Here is a 12,891-nt window from a genome sequence, read left to right as displayed (position 1 = left end):
AAGGGGAACAAGAATGCCCTTGGGAGTTAATAGGGAGGCAAAGATTAGAACAGAGGCAGTAGGAATGCCCATTCAGAGCCTGAGCCACATGTGGCCCATACATATTCAGCCACCAAACTAGATACGTGAATGAAGTAAAGAGCTGCTTGCCAACAGGAGTCGGATGTAGATCTCTTCTGTGAGACACAGCCAGAATACAGTAAATACATAGGCAAATGCCAGGAGCAAACCCCTGAAGGAATCAGAGAAAGGACTGGAAGGGGCTCTGCACCCCATTTGAACAACAATGCCAACCAACCAGAGCTTCCAGGGACTAAGCCACTACCCAAAGACTATACATGGTCTGACCCTGGACTCTGACCACATAGGTAGCAATGAATATCCTAGTAAGAGCACCAGTGGAAGGGGAAGCCCTTGGTCCTGCAAAGGCTGAACCCCCAGTGAACTTGATTGTTGGAGGGAGGGCTGTAATGTGGGGAGGATGAGGAAGGGAACACCCAAAGAAGGGGACAGGATAGGGTTAGGGGGATGTTGGTCTGGAAACCGGGAAGGTGAATAACAGTCGAAATGTAAATAAGAAATACTCGTTAAAGAATGTAATTAGGAGCTCTCTGCTCCCAGACTCGGTGAGAGAGAGACCCAACCGCCTGGTCAGGTGGGCACTCCTGAGGCTGCAGAGCGGAAGAGACCACCAAAACTGCTCACCCCTGCCCACATCCCTGGCCCAAGAAGAAACTGTATAAGGCCTCTGGGCTCCCGTGGGGGAGGGCCCAGGAGCGGCAGGACCCCTGCCACAGACACCGCCGGACCCTGAAGGAAACAGACCGGATAAACAGTTCTCTGCACCCAAATCCCGTGGGAGGGAGAGCTAAACCTTCAGAGAGGCAGACAGGCCTGGGAAACCAGAAGAGACTGCTCCCTGCACACACATCTCGGACGCCAGAGGAAAAAGCCAAAGACCATCTGGAACCCTGGTGCACTGAAGCTCCCGGAAGGGGCGGCACAGGTCTTCCTGGTTGCTGCCGCTGCAGAGAGCCCCTGGGCAGCACCCCACGAGCGAACTTGAGCCTCGGGATCACAGGTAAGACCAAATTTTCTGCTGCAAGAAAGCTGCCTGGTGAACTCAAGACACAGGCCCACAGGAACAGCTGAAGACCTGTAGAGAGGAAAAACTACATGCCCGAAAGCAGAACACTCTGTCCCCATAACTGACTGAAAGAGAGGAAAACAGGTCTACAGCACTCCTGACACACAGACTTATAGGACAGTCTAGCCACTGTCAGAAATAGCAGAACAAAGTAACACTAGAGATAATCTGATGGCGAGAGGCAAGCGCAGGAACCCAAGCAACAGAAACCAAGACTACATGCCATCATCGGAGCCCAATTCTCCCACCAAAACAAACATGGAATATCCAAACACACGAGAAAAGCAAGATCTAGTTTCAAAATCATATTTGATCATGATGCTGGAGGACTTCAGGAAAGACCTGAACACACTTAGGGAAGCACAGGAAAACATTAATAAACAAGTAAAAGCCTACAGAGAGGAATCGCAAAAATCCCTGAAAGAATTCCAGGAAAACACAATCAAACAGTTGAAGGAATTAAAAATGGAAATAGAAGCAATCAAGAAAGAACACATGGAAACAACCCTGGATATAGAAAACCAAAAGAAGAGACAAGGAGCTGTAGATACAAGCTTCACCAACAGAATACAAGAGATGGAAGAGAGAATCTCAGGAGCAGAAGATTCCATAGAAATCATTGACTCAACTGTCAAAGATAATGTAAAGCGGAAAAAGCTACTGGTCCAAAACATACAGGAAATCCAGGACTCAATGAGAAGATCAAACCTAAGGATAATAGGTATAGAAGAGAGTGAAGACTCCCAGCTCAAAGGACCAGTAAATATCTTCAACAAAATCATAGAAGAAAACTTCCCTAACCTAAAAAAAGAGATACCCATAGACATACAGGAAGCCTACAGAACTCCAAATAGATTGGACCAGAAAAGAAACACCTCCCGTCACATAATTGTCAAAACACCAAACGCACAAAATAAAGAAAGAATATTAAAAGCAGTAAGGGAAAAAGGTCAAGTAACATATAAAGGGAGACCTATCAGAATCACACCAGACTTCTCGCCAGAAACTATGAAGGCCAAAAGATCCTGGACTGATGTTATACAGACCCTAAGAGAACACAAATGCCAGCCCAGATTACTGTATCCAGCAAAACTCTCAATTAACATCGATGGAGAAACCAAGATATTCCATGACAAAACCAAATTTACACAATATCTTTCTACAAATCCAGCACTACAAAGGATAATAAATGGTAAAGCCCAACATAAGGAGACAAGCTATACCCTAGAAGAAGCAAGAAACTAATCGTCTTGGCAACAAAACAAAGAGAATGAAAGCACACAAACCTAACCTCACATCAAATATGAATATAACGGGAAGTAATAATCACTATTCCTTAATATCTCTCAATATCAATGGCCTCAACTCCCCAATAAAAAGACATAGATTAACAAACTGGATACGCAACGAGGACCCTGCATTCTGCTGCCTACAGGAAACACACCTCAGAGACAAAGACAGACACTATCTCAGAGTGAAAGGCTGGAAAACAACTTTCCAAGCAAATGGTCAGAAGAAGCAAGCTGGAGTAGCCATTCTAATATCAAATAAAATCAATTTCCAACTAAAAGTCATCAAAAAAGATAAGGAAGGACACTTCATATTCATCAAAGGAAAAATCAACCAAGATGAACTCTCAATCCTAAATATCTATGCCCCAAATACAAGGGCACCTACATATGTAAAAGAAACCTTACTAAAGCTCAAAACACACATTGCACCTCACACAATAATAGTGGGAGATTTCAACACCCCACTCTCATCAATGGACAGATCATGGAAACAGAAATTAAACAGTGATGTAGACAGACTAAGAGAAGTCATGAGCCAAATGGACTTAACGGATATTTATAGAACATTCTATCCTAAAGCAAAAGGATATACCTTCTTCTCAGCTCCTCATGGTACTTTCTCCAAAATTGACCATATAATTGGTCAAAAAACGGGCCTCAACAGGTACAGAAATATAGAAATAATCCCATGCGTGCTATCGGACCACCACGGCCTAAAACTGGTCTTCAATAACAATAAGGGAAGAATGCCCACATATACGTGGAAATTGAACAATGCTCTACTCAATGATAACCTGGTCAAGGAAGAAATAAAGAAAGAAATTAAAAACTTTTTAGAATTTAATGAAAATGAAGATACAACATACTCAAACTTATGGGACACAATGAAAGCTGTGCTAAGAGGAAAACTCATAGCGCTGAGTGCCTGCAGAAAGAAACAGGAAAGAGCATATGTCAGCAGCTTGACAGCACACCTAAAAGCTCTAGAACAAAAAGAAGCAAATACACCCAGGAGGAGTAGAAGGCAGGAAATAATCAAACTCAGAGCTGAAATCAACCAAGTAGAAACAAAAAGGACCATAGAAAGAATCAACAGAACCAAAAGTTGGTTCTTTGAGAAAATCAACAAGATAGATAAACCCTTAGCCAGACTAACGAGAGGACACAGAGAGTGTGTCCAAATTAACAAAATCAGAAATGAAAAGGGAGACATAACTACAGATTCGGAGGAAATTCAAAAAATCATCAGATCTTACTATAAAAACCTATATTCAACAAAATTTGAAAATCTTCAGGAAATGGACAATTTCCTAGACAGATACCAGGTATTGAAGTTAAATCAGGAACAGATAAACCAGTTAAACAACCCCATAACTCCTAAGGAAATAGAAGCAGTCATTAAAGGTCTCCCAACCAAAAAGAGCCCAGGTCCAGACGGGTTTAGTGCAGAATTCTATCAAACCTTCATAGAAGACCTCATACCAATATTATCCAAACTATTCCACAAAATTGAAACAGATGGAGCCCTACCGAATTCCTTCTATGAAGCCACAATTACCCTTATACCTAAACCACACAAAGACACAACAAAGAAAGAGAACTTCAGACCAATTTCCCTTATGAATATCAACGCAAAAATACTCAACAAAATTCTGGCAAACCGAATTCAAGAGCACATCAAAACAATCATCCACCATGATCAAGTAGGCTTCATCCCAGGCATGCAGGGATGGTTTAATATACGTAAAACCATCAACGTGATCCATTATATAAACAAACTGAAAGAACAGAACCACATGATCATTTCATTAGATGCTGAGAAAGCATTTGACAAAATTCAACACCCCTTCATGATAAAAGTCCTGGAAAGAATAGGAATTCAAGGCCCATACCTAAACATAGTAAAAGCCATATACAGCAAACCAGTTGCTAACATTAAACTAAATGGAGAGAAACTTGAAGCAATCCCACTAAAATCAGGGACTAGACAAGGCTGCCCACTCTCTCCCTACTTATTCAATATAGTTCTTGAAGTTCTAGCCAGAGCAATCAGACAACAAAAGGAGATCAAAGGGATACAGATCGGAAAAGAAGAGGTCAAAATATCACTATTTGCAGATGACATGATAGTATATTTAAGTGATCCCAAAAGTTCCACCAGAGAACTACTAAAGCTGATAAACAACTTCAGCAAAGTGGCTGGGTATAAAATTAACTCAAATAAATCAGTTGCCTTCCTCTATACAAAAGAGAAACAAGCCGAGAAAGAAATTAGGGAAACGACACCCTTCATAATAGACCCAAATAATATAAAGTACCTCGGTGTGACTTTAACCAAGCAAGTAAAAGATCTGTACAATAAGAACTTCAAGACAGTGAGGAAAGAAATTGAAGAAGACCTCAGAAGATGGAAAGATCTCCCATGCTCATGGATTGGCAGGATTAATATGGTAAAAATGGCCATTTTACCAAAAGCAATCTACAGATTCAATGCAATCCCCATCAAAATACCAATCCAATTCTTCAAAGAGTTAGACAGAACAATTTGCAAATTCATCTGGAATAACAAAAAACCCAGGATAGCTAAAGCTATCCTCAACAATAAAAGGACTTCAGGGGGAATCACTATCCCTGAACTCAAGCAGTATTACAGAGCAATAGTGATAAAAACTGCATGGTATTGGTACAGAGACAGACAGATAGACCAATGGAATAGAATTGAAGACCCAGAAATGAACCCACACACCTATGGTCACTTGATTTTGACAAAGGAGCCAAAACCATCCAATGGAAAAAAGATAGCATTTTCAGCAAATGGTGCTGGTTCAACTGGAGGGCAACATGTAGAAGAATGCAGATCGATCCATCCTTATCACCCTGTACAAAGCTTAAGTCCAAGTGGATCAAGGACCTCCACATCAAACCAGACACACTCAAACTAATAGAAGAAAAACTAGGGAAGCATCTGGAACACATGGGCACTGGAAAAAATTTCCTGAACAAAACACCAATGGCTTATGCTCTAAGATCAAGAATCGACAAATGGGATCTCATAAAACTGCAAAGCTTCTGTAAGGCAAAGGACACTGTGGTTAGGACAAAACGGCAACCAACAGATTGGGAAAAGATCTTTACCAATCCTACAACAGATAGAGGCCTTATTTCCAAAATATACAAAGAACTCAAGAAGTTAGACCGCAGGGAAACAAATAACCCTATTAAAAAATGGGGTTCAGAGCTAAACAAAGAATTCACAGCTGAGGAATGCCGAATGGCTGAGAAACACCTAAAGAAATGTTCAACATCTTTAGTCATAAGGGAAATGCAAATCAAAACAACCCTGAGATTTCACCTCACACCAGTGAGAATGGCTAAGATCAAAAACTCAGGTGACAGCAGATGCTGGCGAGGATGTGGAGAAAGAGGAACACTCCTCCATTGTTGGTGGGATTGCAGACTGGTAAAACCATTCTGGAAATCAGTCTGGAGGTTCCTCAGAAAATTGGACATTGAACTGCCTGAGGATCCAGCTATACCTCTCTTGGGCATATACCCAAAAGATGCCTCAACATATAAAAGAGACACGTGCTCCACTATGTTCATCGCAGCCTTATTTATAATAGCCAGAAAATGGAAAGAACCCAGATGCCCTTCAACAGAGGAATGGATACAGAAAATGTGGTACATCTACACAATGGAATATTACTCAGCTATCAAAAACAACGAGTTTATGAAATTCGTAGGCAAATGGTTGGAACTGGAAAGTATCATCCTGAGTGAGCTAACCCAATCACAGAAAGACATACATGGTATGCACTCATTGATAAGTGGCTATTAGCCCAAATGCTTGAATTACCCTAGATCCCTAGAACAAACGAAACTCAAGACGGATGATCAAAATGTGAATGCTTCACTCCTTCTTTAAATGAGGAAAAAGAATACCCTTGGCAGGGAAGGGAGAGGCAAAGATTAAAACAGAGACTGAAGGAACACCCATTCAGAGCCTGCCCCACATGTGGCCCATACATATACAGCCACCCAATTAGACAAGATGGATGAAGCAAAGAAGTGCAGACCGACAGGAGCCGGATGTAGATCGCTCCTGAGAGACACAGCCAGAATACAGCAAATATAGAGGCGAATGCCAGCAGCAAACCACTGAACTGAGAATAGGTCCCCCGTTGAAGGAATCAGAGAAAGAACTGGAAGAGCTTGAAGGGGCTCGAGACCCCAAAAGTACAACAATGCCAAGCAACCAGAGCTTCCAGGGACTAAGCCACTACCTAAAGACTATACATGGACTGACCCTGGACTCTGACCCCATAGGTAGCAATGAATATCCTAGTAAGAGCACCAGTGGAAGGGGAAGCCCTGGGTCCTGCTAAGACTGAACCCCCAGTGAACTAGTCTATGGGGGGAGGGCGGCAATGGGGGGAGGGTTGGGAGGGGAACACCCATAAGGTAGGGGAGGGGGGAGGGGGATGTTTGCCCAGAAACCGGGAAAGGGAATAACACCCGAAATGTATATAAGAAATACTCAAGTAAATAAAAAAAAAAAAATACTTGGTAGGTAAGAGAGAGATAAAAAAAAAAAAAAAAAAAAAAAAAAGAATGTAATCAGATAAACCCATACCGATTATTTACTTCTTCATAATTTCAAGAAGAACCTGAAAGAGAATATATAATATTCCAGAGGCAAAAACAGGAATTTAAATTAGCCAGCATAAATATGTTTTTAAAATTTTCTGCTTTCTGTTATTTAATAATTCTGAGTATTCCTATACAAATGATAAGACGGTTGTGTAATGTCTACCGATCCCGAAAGCCTGTAACATTGTTAAAAACTTTAGCACACTGGTAACAACACAGACTATAATATAAAGGAATAATCCTGGAATAATAATAATAATAATAATAATAATAATAATAATAATAATAATAATGTGGGTCTTTGGTCAGCATCCTTTTCATTGCCCATCTAAATTCTTTGTTTCTCAAGTAGATCAGAGGACTACGTGAGGATGTCACTCTCATGTAGAGGACCAAGGAACTTTCCGTACTTGCATTTATTTGCTCTTGTGAGCATGTAAATAAAATTTCAGTTCCAACAACAAAACATGGCCGTCCAATGGGATCACCCTGTCACGGCTTCAAGAGTGAGTTGAGAACCACAGTTTTCTACTATATTGAAGAAATATCAATTAGTGAAATAGAAGAGGGACTGGGTTCTTCATGACTTCTGTATGTGTCCTGAACAGTAATTGCGGGAACTAAACAACCATGTTCTATTCCTATAAGGCATGTCTATCTACACTCGTAGGTCTAGAGAGACTTAGCAGTGATCCTGGCCATATGCACATCAACTTTATGCTGACATAGTTTGTAGTTTTCATCCTGGCTTCTGTAACTACAGCCAAAGATGTTCTGAAGACAAATTACACCCAGTAAAGATGTGGATATGCTTGAGGAGACTGTCTCCTTGGTTTTCTGAAGCATAGTTAAGGTAGACATAGGAAAACAGAACTCCCTGCTCAACTGATCTCTGGGAATGCTGACATTCTGGCTTCATCTCCTTATATGTTCTTGAATATCCTTTGGTGTTCTAGCATTGGACTGCAATGAAATACTATGCTGGAGAGGTGTTCGAAACACCTGAACTCTTCCATTAGAGATCAACAAGATGAGCTGTATTTGCATTCAATTGATTGTGTATGTTTCTTGTCTTTGTTTGACAATGCAGTTCTGATGTCTCATACTTCATTTTTTCATGTGTCCAAGTTGTGGGAAAGCACACCTCACAATTGCTTCCCATCCTCCATCCTAGTGTCTTAGATTTTAGTGTAACCCTTCATATTTTATATTATCGATACACTATCCTAACTTTTTTTAACATACACATCTGTATTATCCCTGCACACTGTGTGTCTGTTTTTGTCTGTGTGTGTCTGTGTGTATCTGTGTATCTTTTGTGTCTATGTGTGTGGTTTGTGTCCTTACATGGTTAGTTTGTATGCAATTTACAGAAACCATTTTCACTGAAAGAAGTCTCTGTAAAAAATCTATAAACTGTGGATGGGGCATAATCCAAATGGTCTCCCACAATGTGGCCTTCTAGAAAGATTAGCATAATCTGTAATAAAATAATACGCTTGACAAGTAAGGGCAGGCTGACAGGAACTGGATGTAGATGGCTCCTGAGAGAAACAGCCAGAATACAGCAAATACATAGGGGAATGCCAGCAGCAAACCATTGAACTGAGAACGGGACCCCCGTTGAAGGAAACAGAGACAGGACTGGAAGTACTTGAAGGGGCTTGAGAACCCATATGAACAACAATGCCAAGGAACTCGAGGTTCCAGGGACTAAGCCACTCCCTAAAAATTATACATGGACTGATCGTGGGCTCCAACCTCATAGAGAACAATGAATAGCCTAGTAGGAGCACCAGTGGAAGGGCAATCCCTTGGTCCTGCTAACATTGAATTCCCAGTGAACGTGATTTTTGGGGAAAGGGCGGTAATGGGGGGAGGATGGGGATGGGAACAACCATATACAATGGGCTTAGGGGTTAGAGAGTGGGGTTAGGGAGATGTTGGCCAGAAACTGGGAAAGGCAATAACAATTGAAATGTAAATAAGAAATACTCAAGTTAATAAAGAAAAAAAAAAAGAATATGCTTCAAAGCAAAACTTAGAGGAAATACCTTGACATGTCTACATTATAGCTGTGAACTGTGACATTGTTTACGTGGCTTCTGTAGTCAGACATGTGGCCTTTGAAGCCAAGCTGCATCCTGTGGATCTGTAAATACTTCTGAGAGAGACTTTCAACTCGGTCACATAAAGCATGTGAAAGGCATGAAAAGACAGGTGCAGCCATTGTGACACTGCCATCCCAATGGATACATGGAACTGTTGACAATCACAGAGTGGGATTTTCATGTCTGAACTTTGACACCCAGCTAGGAATATGTAACCTGTCAGTTCAGCTCCTGAGTACCATCCAAAGGCCAAGGGTAGGCTCAGATGAAGTACTGATGAAGATAGGTGCTGTTCCTTGTGAGCTGCATGTGAGGGTATGTGGAAGGCCACTCAGCCTCTTCTGACATGGGAGATCAGAGTCATGAGAAACAAACAAAGGGGACAATTCTGTGTTTTGTTTTGTTTTGTTTTGCTTTTTTTCTGGGCCACCATAACTACGTTTTCCAGGCTAAGGATTTGCTCATGGAAATGTAGTGTCTCACATTGGTAAAGGCCAAGCTGTATGAAGCCTCAATATCAAAACTGGCTCCAAGGTTCTTTCTTAGTTACTGGGATTTACAGGTAATCCTTCATACCTTGTCTTCTAGATTCACAAATTATTTTCTGGCTTCATGTACATAAGGCAATACTTTCATTCTCTGTGTGTGTGTCTCTCTGCGTCTCTGTCATATTTTTCCCCTATCCTAAAACAGTCTTTACTAATGATAACATATTTCTTGCCAGTTTAAGCACTTCCTTATCTTATAAACCCTAGTGTGATCTGAACTAGGTGTCCTCTGGAGAACCACAATTAGAAATAGAGTTGACATCCAACTCTACTAGACTAGAACTTAAACACCTGTGAAGATGCAGAATATTCAACAACTCCCAACAAGCTTAGGGCCCAATAAGCATGTATGGAAGGTAAATTTTCAGAGATCCAAGAAGTGCATGGCAGGCTGACCATGGGCTTGCTTCCCTTTGCTGGGACTGCCAGGATCATGACAAAGGTTACATGGGGCTTTAATAAACATGTATAGTTTAATAATACCTAGACTCTACGCTTACTTTACCATTCCCTGTCTGTAGGTTTCTAATGGATGCTGTCCAGAAATGTAGTAGTGACACACTTTCAGGAGTATAGACGTTGTCACATGTGGCACCCAACAGAAGAATTTGACTTTTCTTCCCTTGTTGAAGCTCCTTATCATTGATCTACAACATATTTGTCCCCATGACTGATGCTTTGTTTTGGTGTGTGTGTGTGTGTGTGTGTGTGTGTGTGTGTGTGTGTGTGTGTGTGTCTGTCTGTCTGTCTGTCTGTCTGTCTGTCTTTGTCTCTGTCTGTATCTTTCCTTCATATAATAACTCTCCATAGTATAGCATGACTTCTTAATTGCTCATTCCAGGTTGACCAACCATGCTTTCTCTGACTGTTTTTGAGGTCTCAAATTGCACCTATGTTAACCAATGCACCTGTAGCCTGACCTGTGAATTGCTGCTCACATCATAAACAGCCCCATGTCTAAAACATGTTATTTTTGAGGCTCTGAACAATGTTTTTGTCCAAATTTACACAATTATTCCTAGTTTTTTACTCCCCCACCCAAACTGTACTACTCTGTGGATCTTTCCAAAATTTTTGGTTACTTGTATTTATCTATGTGCCAACTCTACAAAGAAGGCATAATCCCAACTCTCCAGCATTAGTTAGGAGGAGCAATGGATGAGGAAATTGGAAAAAATGATCATTTAGCTCCAGAAGATGTCCTCTTAGAGGGATTAACTCTGTAGAATCGTTGCATCAACGAAAATCATCCTGACCTAAGTTCTCAACTTCCTTTCTTCCTTGTCATTTTCAGCCTGCAACATAAGGTGGGGAAGACAAATTCTGGGCTTTGTTTGAAAATTTAGGCTTCAATATCTGTACATGATGGTGGGAAAGAATTCAATAAATCAGTCATTTCTCCATTTTAGAAGGGAGAGTGATGGAAAGTCTTCGCTTGTGTCTCAGGCAAAGGTACTGGAAAGGGCAACTTGGCATGTTGATTTGGAGAAGATCTAGTTAATGTGTAGTTATGTGATGTTGAAGGGGACACTCCTCTGGATACACTATTGTATACCTGAAATTCTGTGGTATTCTCTCTGATATCACTAGTGTTATGGAAACAGAAGCTGCCCTTGTGGTATTTAGTTAGTGCATATTGGTTTACACACAGACATGTTTTTTAGGATTATCAAGTTATTTACAGGGAAAACAGAATGCATGGTGAGATGAGAGAGAGACAAAAAAATTAGGACTTCTTTCTTGTTATAAAAGTGCAAAATAAATAATCTGGTGTAAAGCAGAGATAGTAAGCCCTGAGCCACTGCTGGGAAGCTTCCTAGAGAAGCTGTGCTTGGGTCAGACCTCTTAGGAGCAGGACTTGTGGTCTGAAACCTCTAGATTCTAAAAGAAGGGACCAAGCATCAAGAATATCTGATGAATGTTGGGCAGACCACCAGTAATTGACAAGCATGCTGTTGGTTTGCTAAGAGTTCCTTATTTTCACTCCGAATGAGAAAGATATCCAATAGGAGCCACATAGATAAAGCTTCGCCACTCAGGGTAGAGTATTGGACTTCATCTTCACAGGATTCCTGTACATGTCATTGACATGTTGTGATAAGAAGAGAGAGATACTGCCCTGGACATGTATCAAAATCTCAGACTCATTTTTCTTGAACATACATGTTTAGGGCTTTGTGGTCCTAAACTGTATGTACTACAGATCTTACCTGCATATGTCTAGGAATCATGGTTGTAGGTAGGAGAGTAGCTAATAGGTCCATCTTGAAAAGAGCTTTCTTACTCTTTCAGTGCTTCAAAGTGTCTGTAGAGTTCCCCTTTCCTCATGCTTTGTTGGGGGACAAAGCATGGTCTCTTCTGTGACTGGGCCATTAATATTCATGTTCCCTTGTGTTTATCTATAGGGTTTGCTGGGAAGGTATCATGCCAACCTTCCAACATCAGTGAGCAAGTACAGCACATTAAGAAGTTGGAGAAACTGACTATTGAGCTCGAGAAGAAAACCTGTGAGTTGGGTAACTTCCAGGAATACTGACCCATTGCATCCACAGAATTTGAACAAAAGATTGTCATTACATTCAGTCATTTGTTGACCGTCTTGACCCCTCTGTGTTAACCCCAGTATTCTCACATCAGAAGCAACTGCAACGCCAGCATCCTTATGCACAAACTCATTTTTCTGATGCACCTCTCAAAAGCAGAACTTGAAGGTAGGATAGGAGTGTAATGGGAAGCTATTTCATTTCTCAGAAAAGAAGAAGGTGTGTTTGAATAACAGTCGAGATATGGCAAGCAATGTGTGAGCTCTCATCCTGGATTTTAATAGAAAGAGAATGGATTTTCTGTCCTCAGAGGAACACAGAAAGCTGCTAAGCTACAGAAGCATAGTAACTTAGACTTAGATAAGAAAACTTTTGATTTTTATTTATTTTAAAGATTTATTTTATTTTATTTTTAACAGTATACTGTACCTGTCAGACACACCAGAAGAGGGCATCAGATGACATTATAGATGATTGTATGCCATGATGTGTACACCTGGAATTGAACTCATGACCTTTGGAAAAAACAGGCAGTACTCTTAATTGCTGAATAATCTTCCCAGCCTAAACTATTTCTCCTTCCTCTTCTCCTTCTTCTTC

The 12,891-nt window shown here is 40.9% G+C and overlaps 1 long non-coding RNA gene across 1 annotated transcript in view; it reads left to right on the top strand.

Annotated features, from left to right (window-relative positions):
• LOC134484355 (uncharacterized) overlaps positions 1-12,875 on the top strand; it is a 52,857-nt gene extending 39,982 nt beyond the window's left edge. The window contains exon 3 of the long non-coding RNA XR_010061770.1: positions 12,154-12,875. This is a non-coding gene — a long non-coding RNA (uncharacterized LOC134484355). The remainder of the gene's footprint in view (positions 1-12,153) is intronic.
• The last annotated feature ends 16 nt before the right edge of the window (positions 12,876-12,891 follow it).

The sequence above is a fragment of the Rattus norvegicus genome, chromosome Y (assembly GCF_036323735.1).
Source record: "Rattus norvegicus strain BN/NHsdMcwi chromosome Y, GRCr8, whole genome shotgun sequence".
Lineage (NCBI taxonomy): Eukaryota > Metazoa > Chordata > Mammalia > Rodentia > Muridae > Rattus > Rattus norvegicus.
This window is presented reverse-complemented; position numbering and strand designations above follow the sequence as displayed.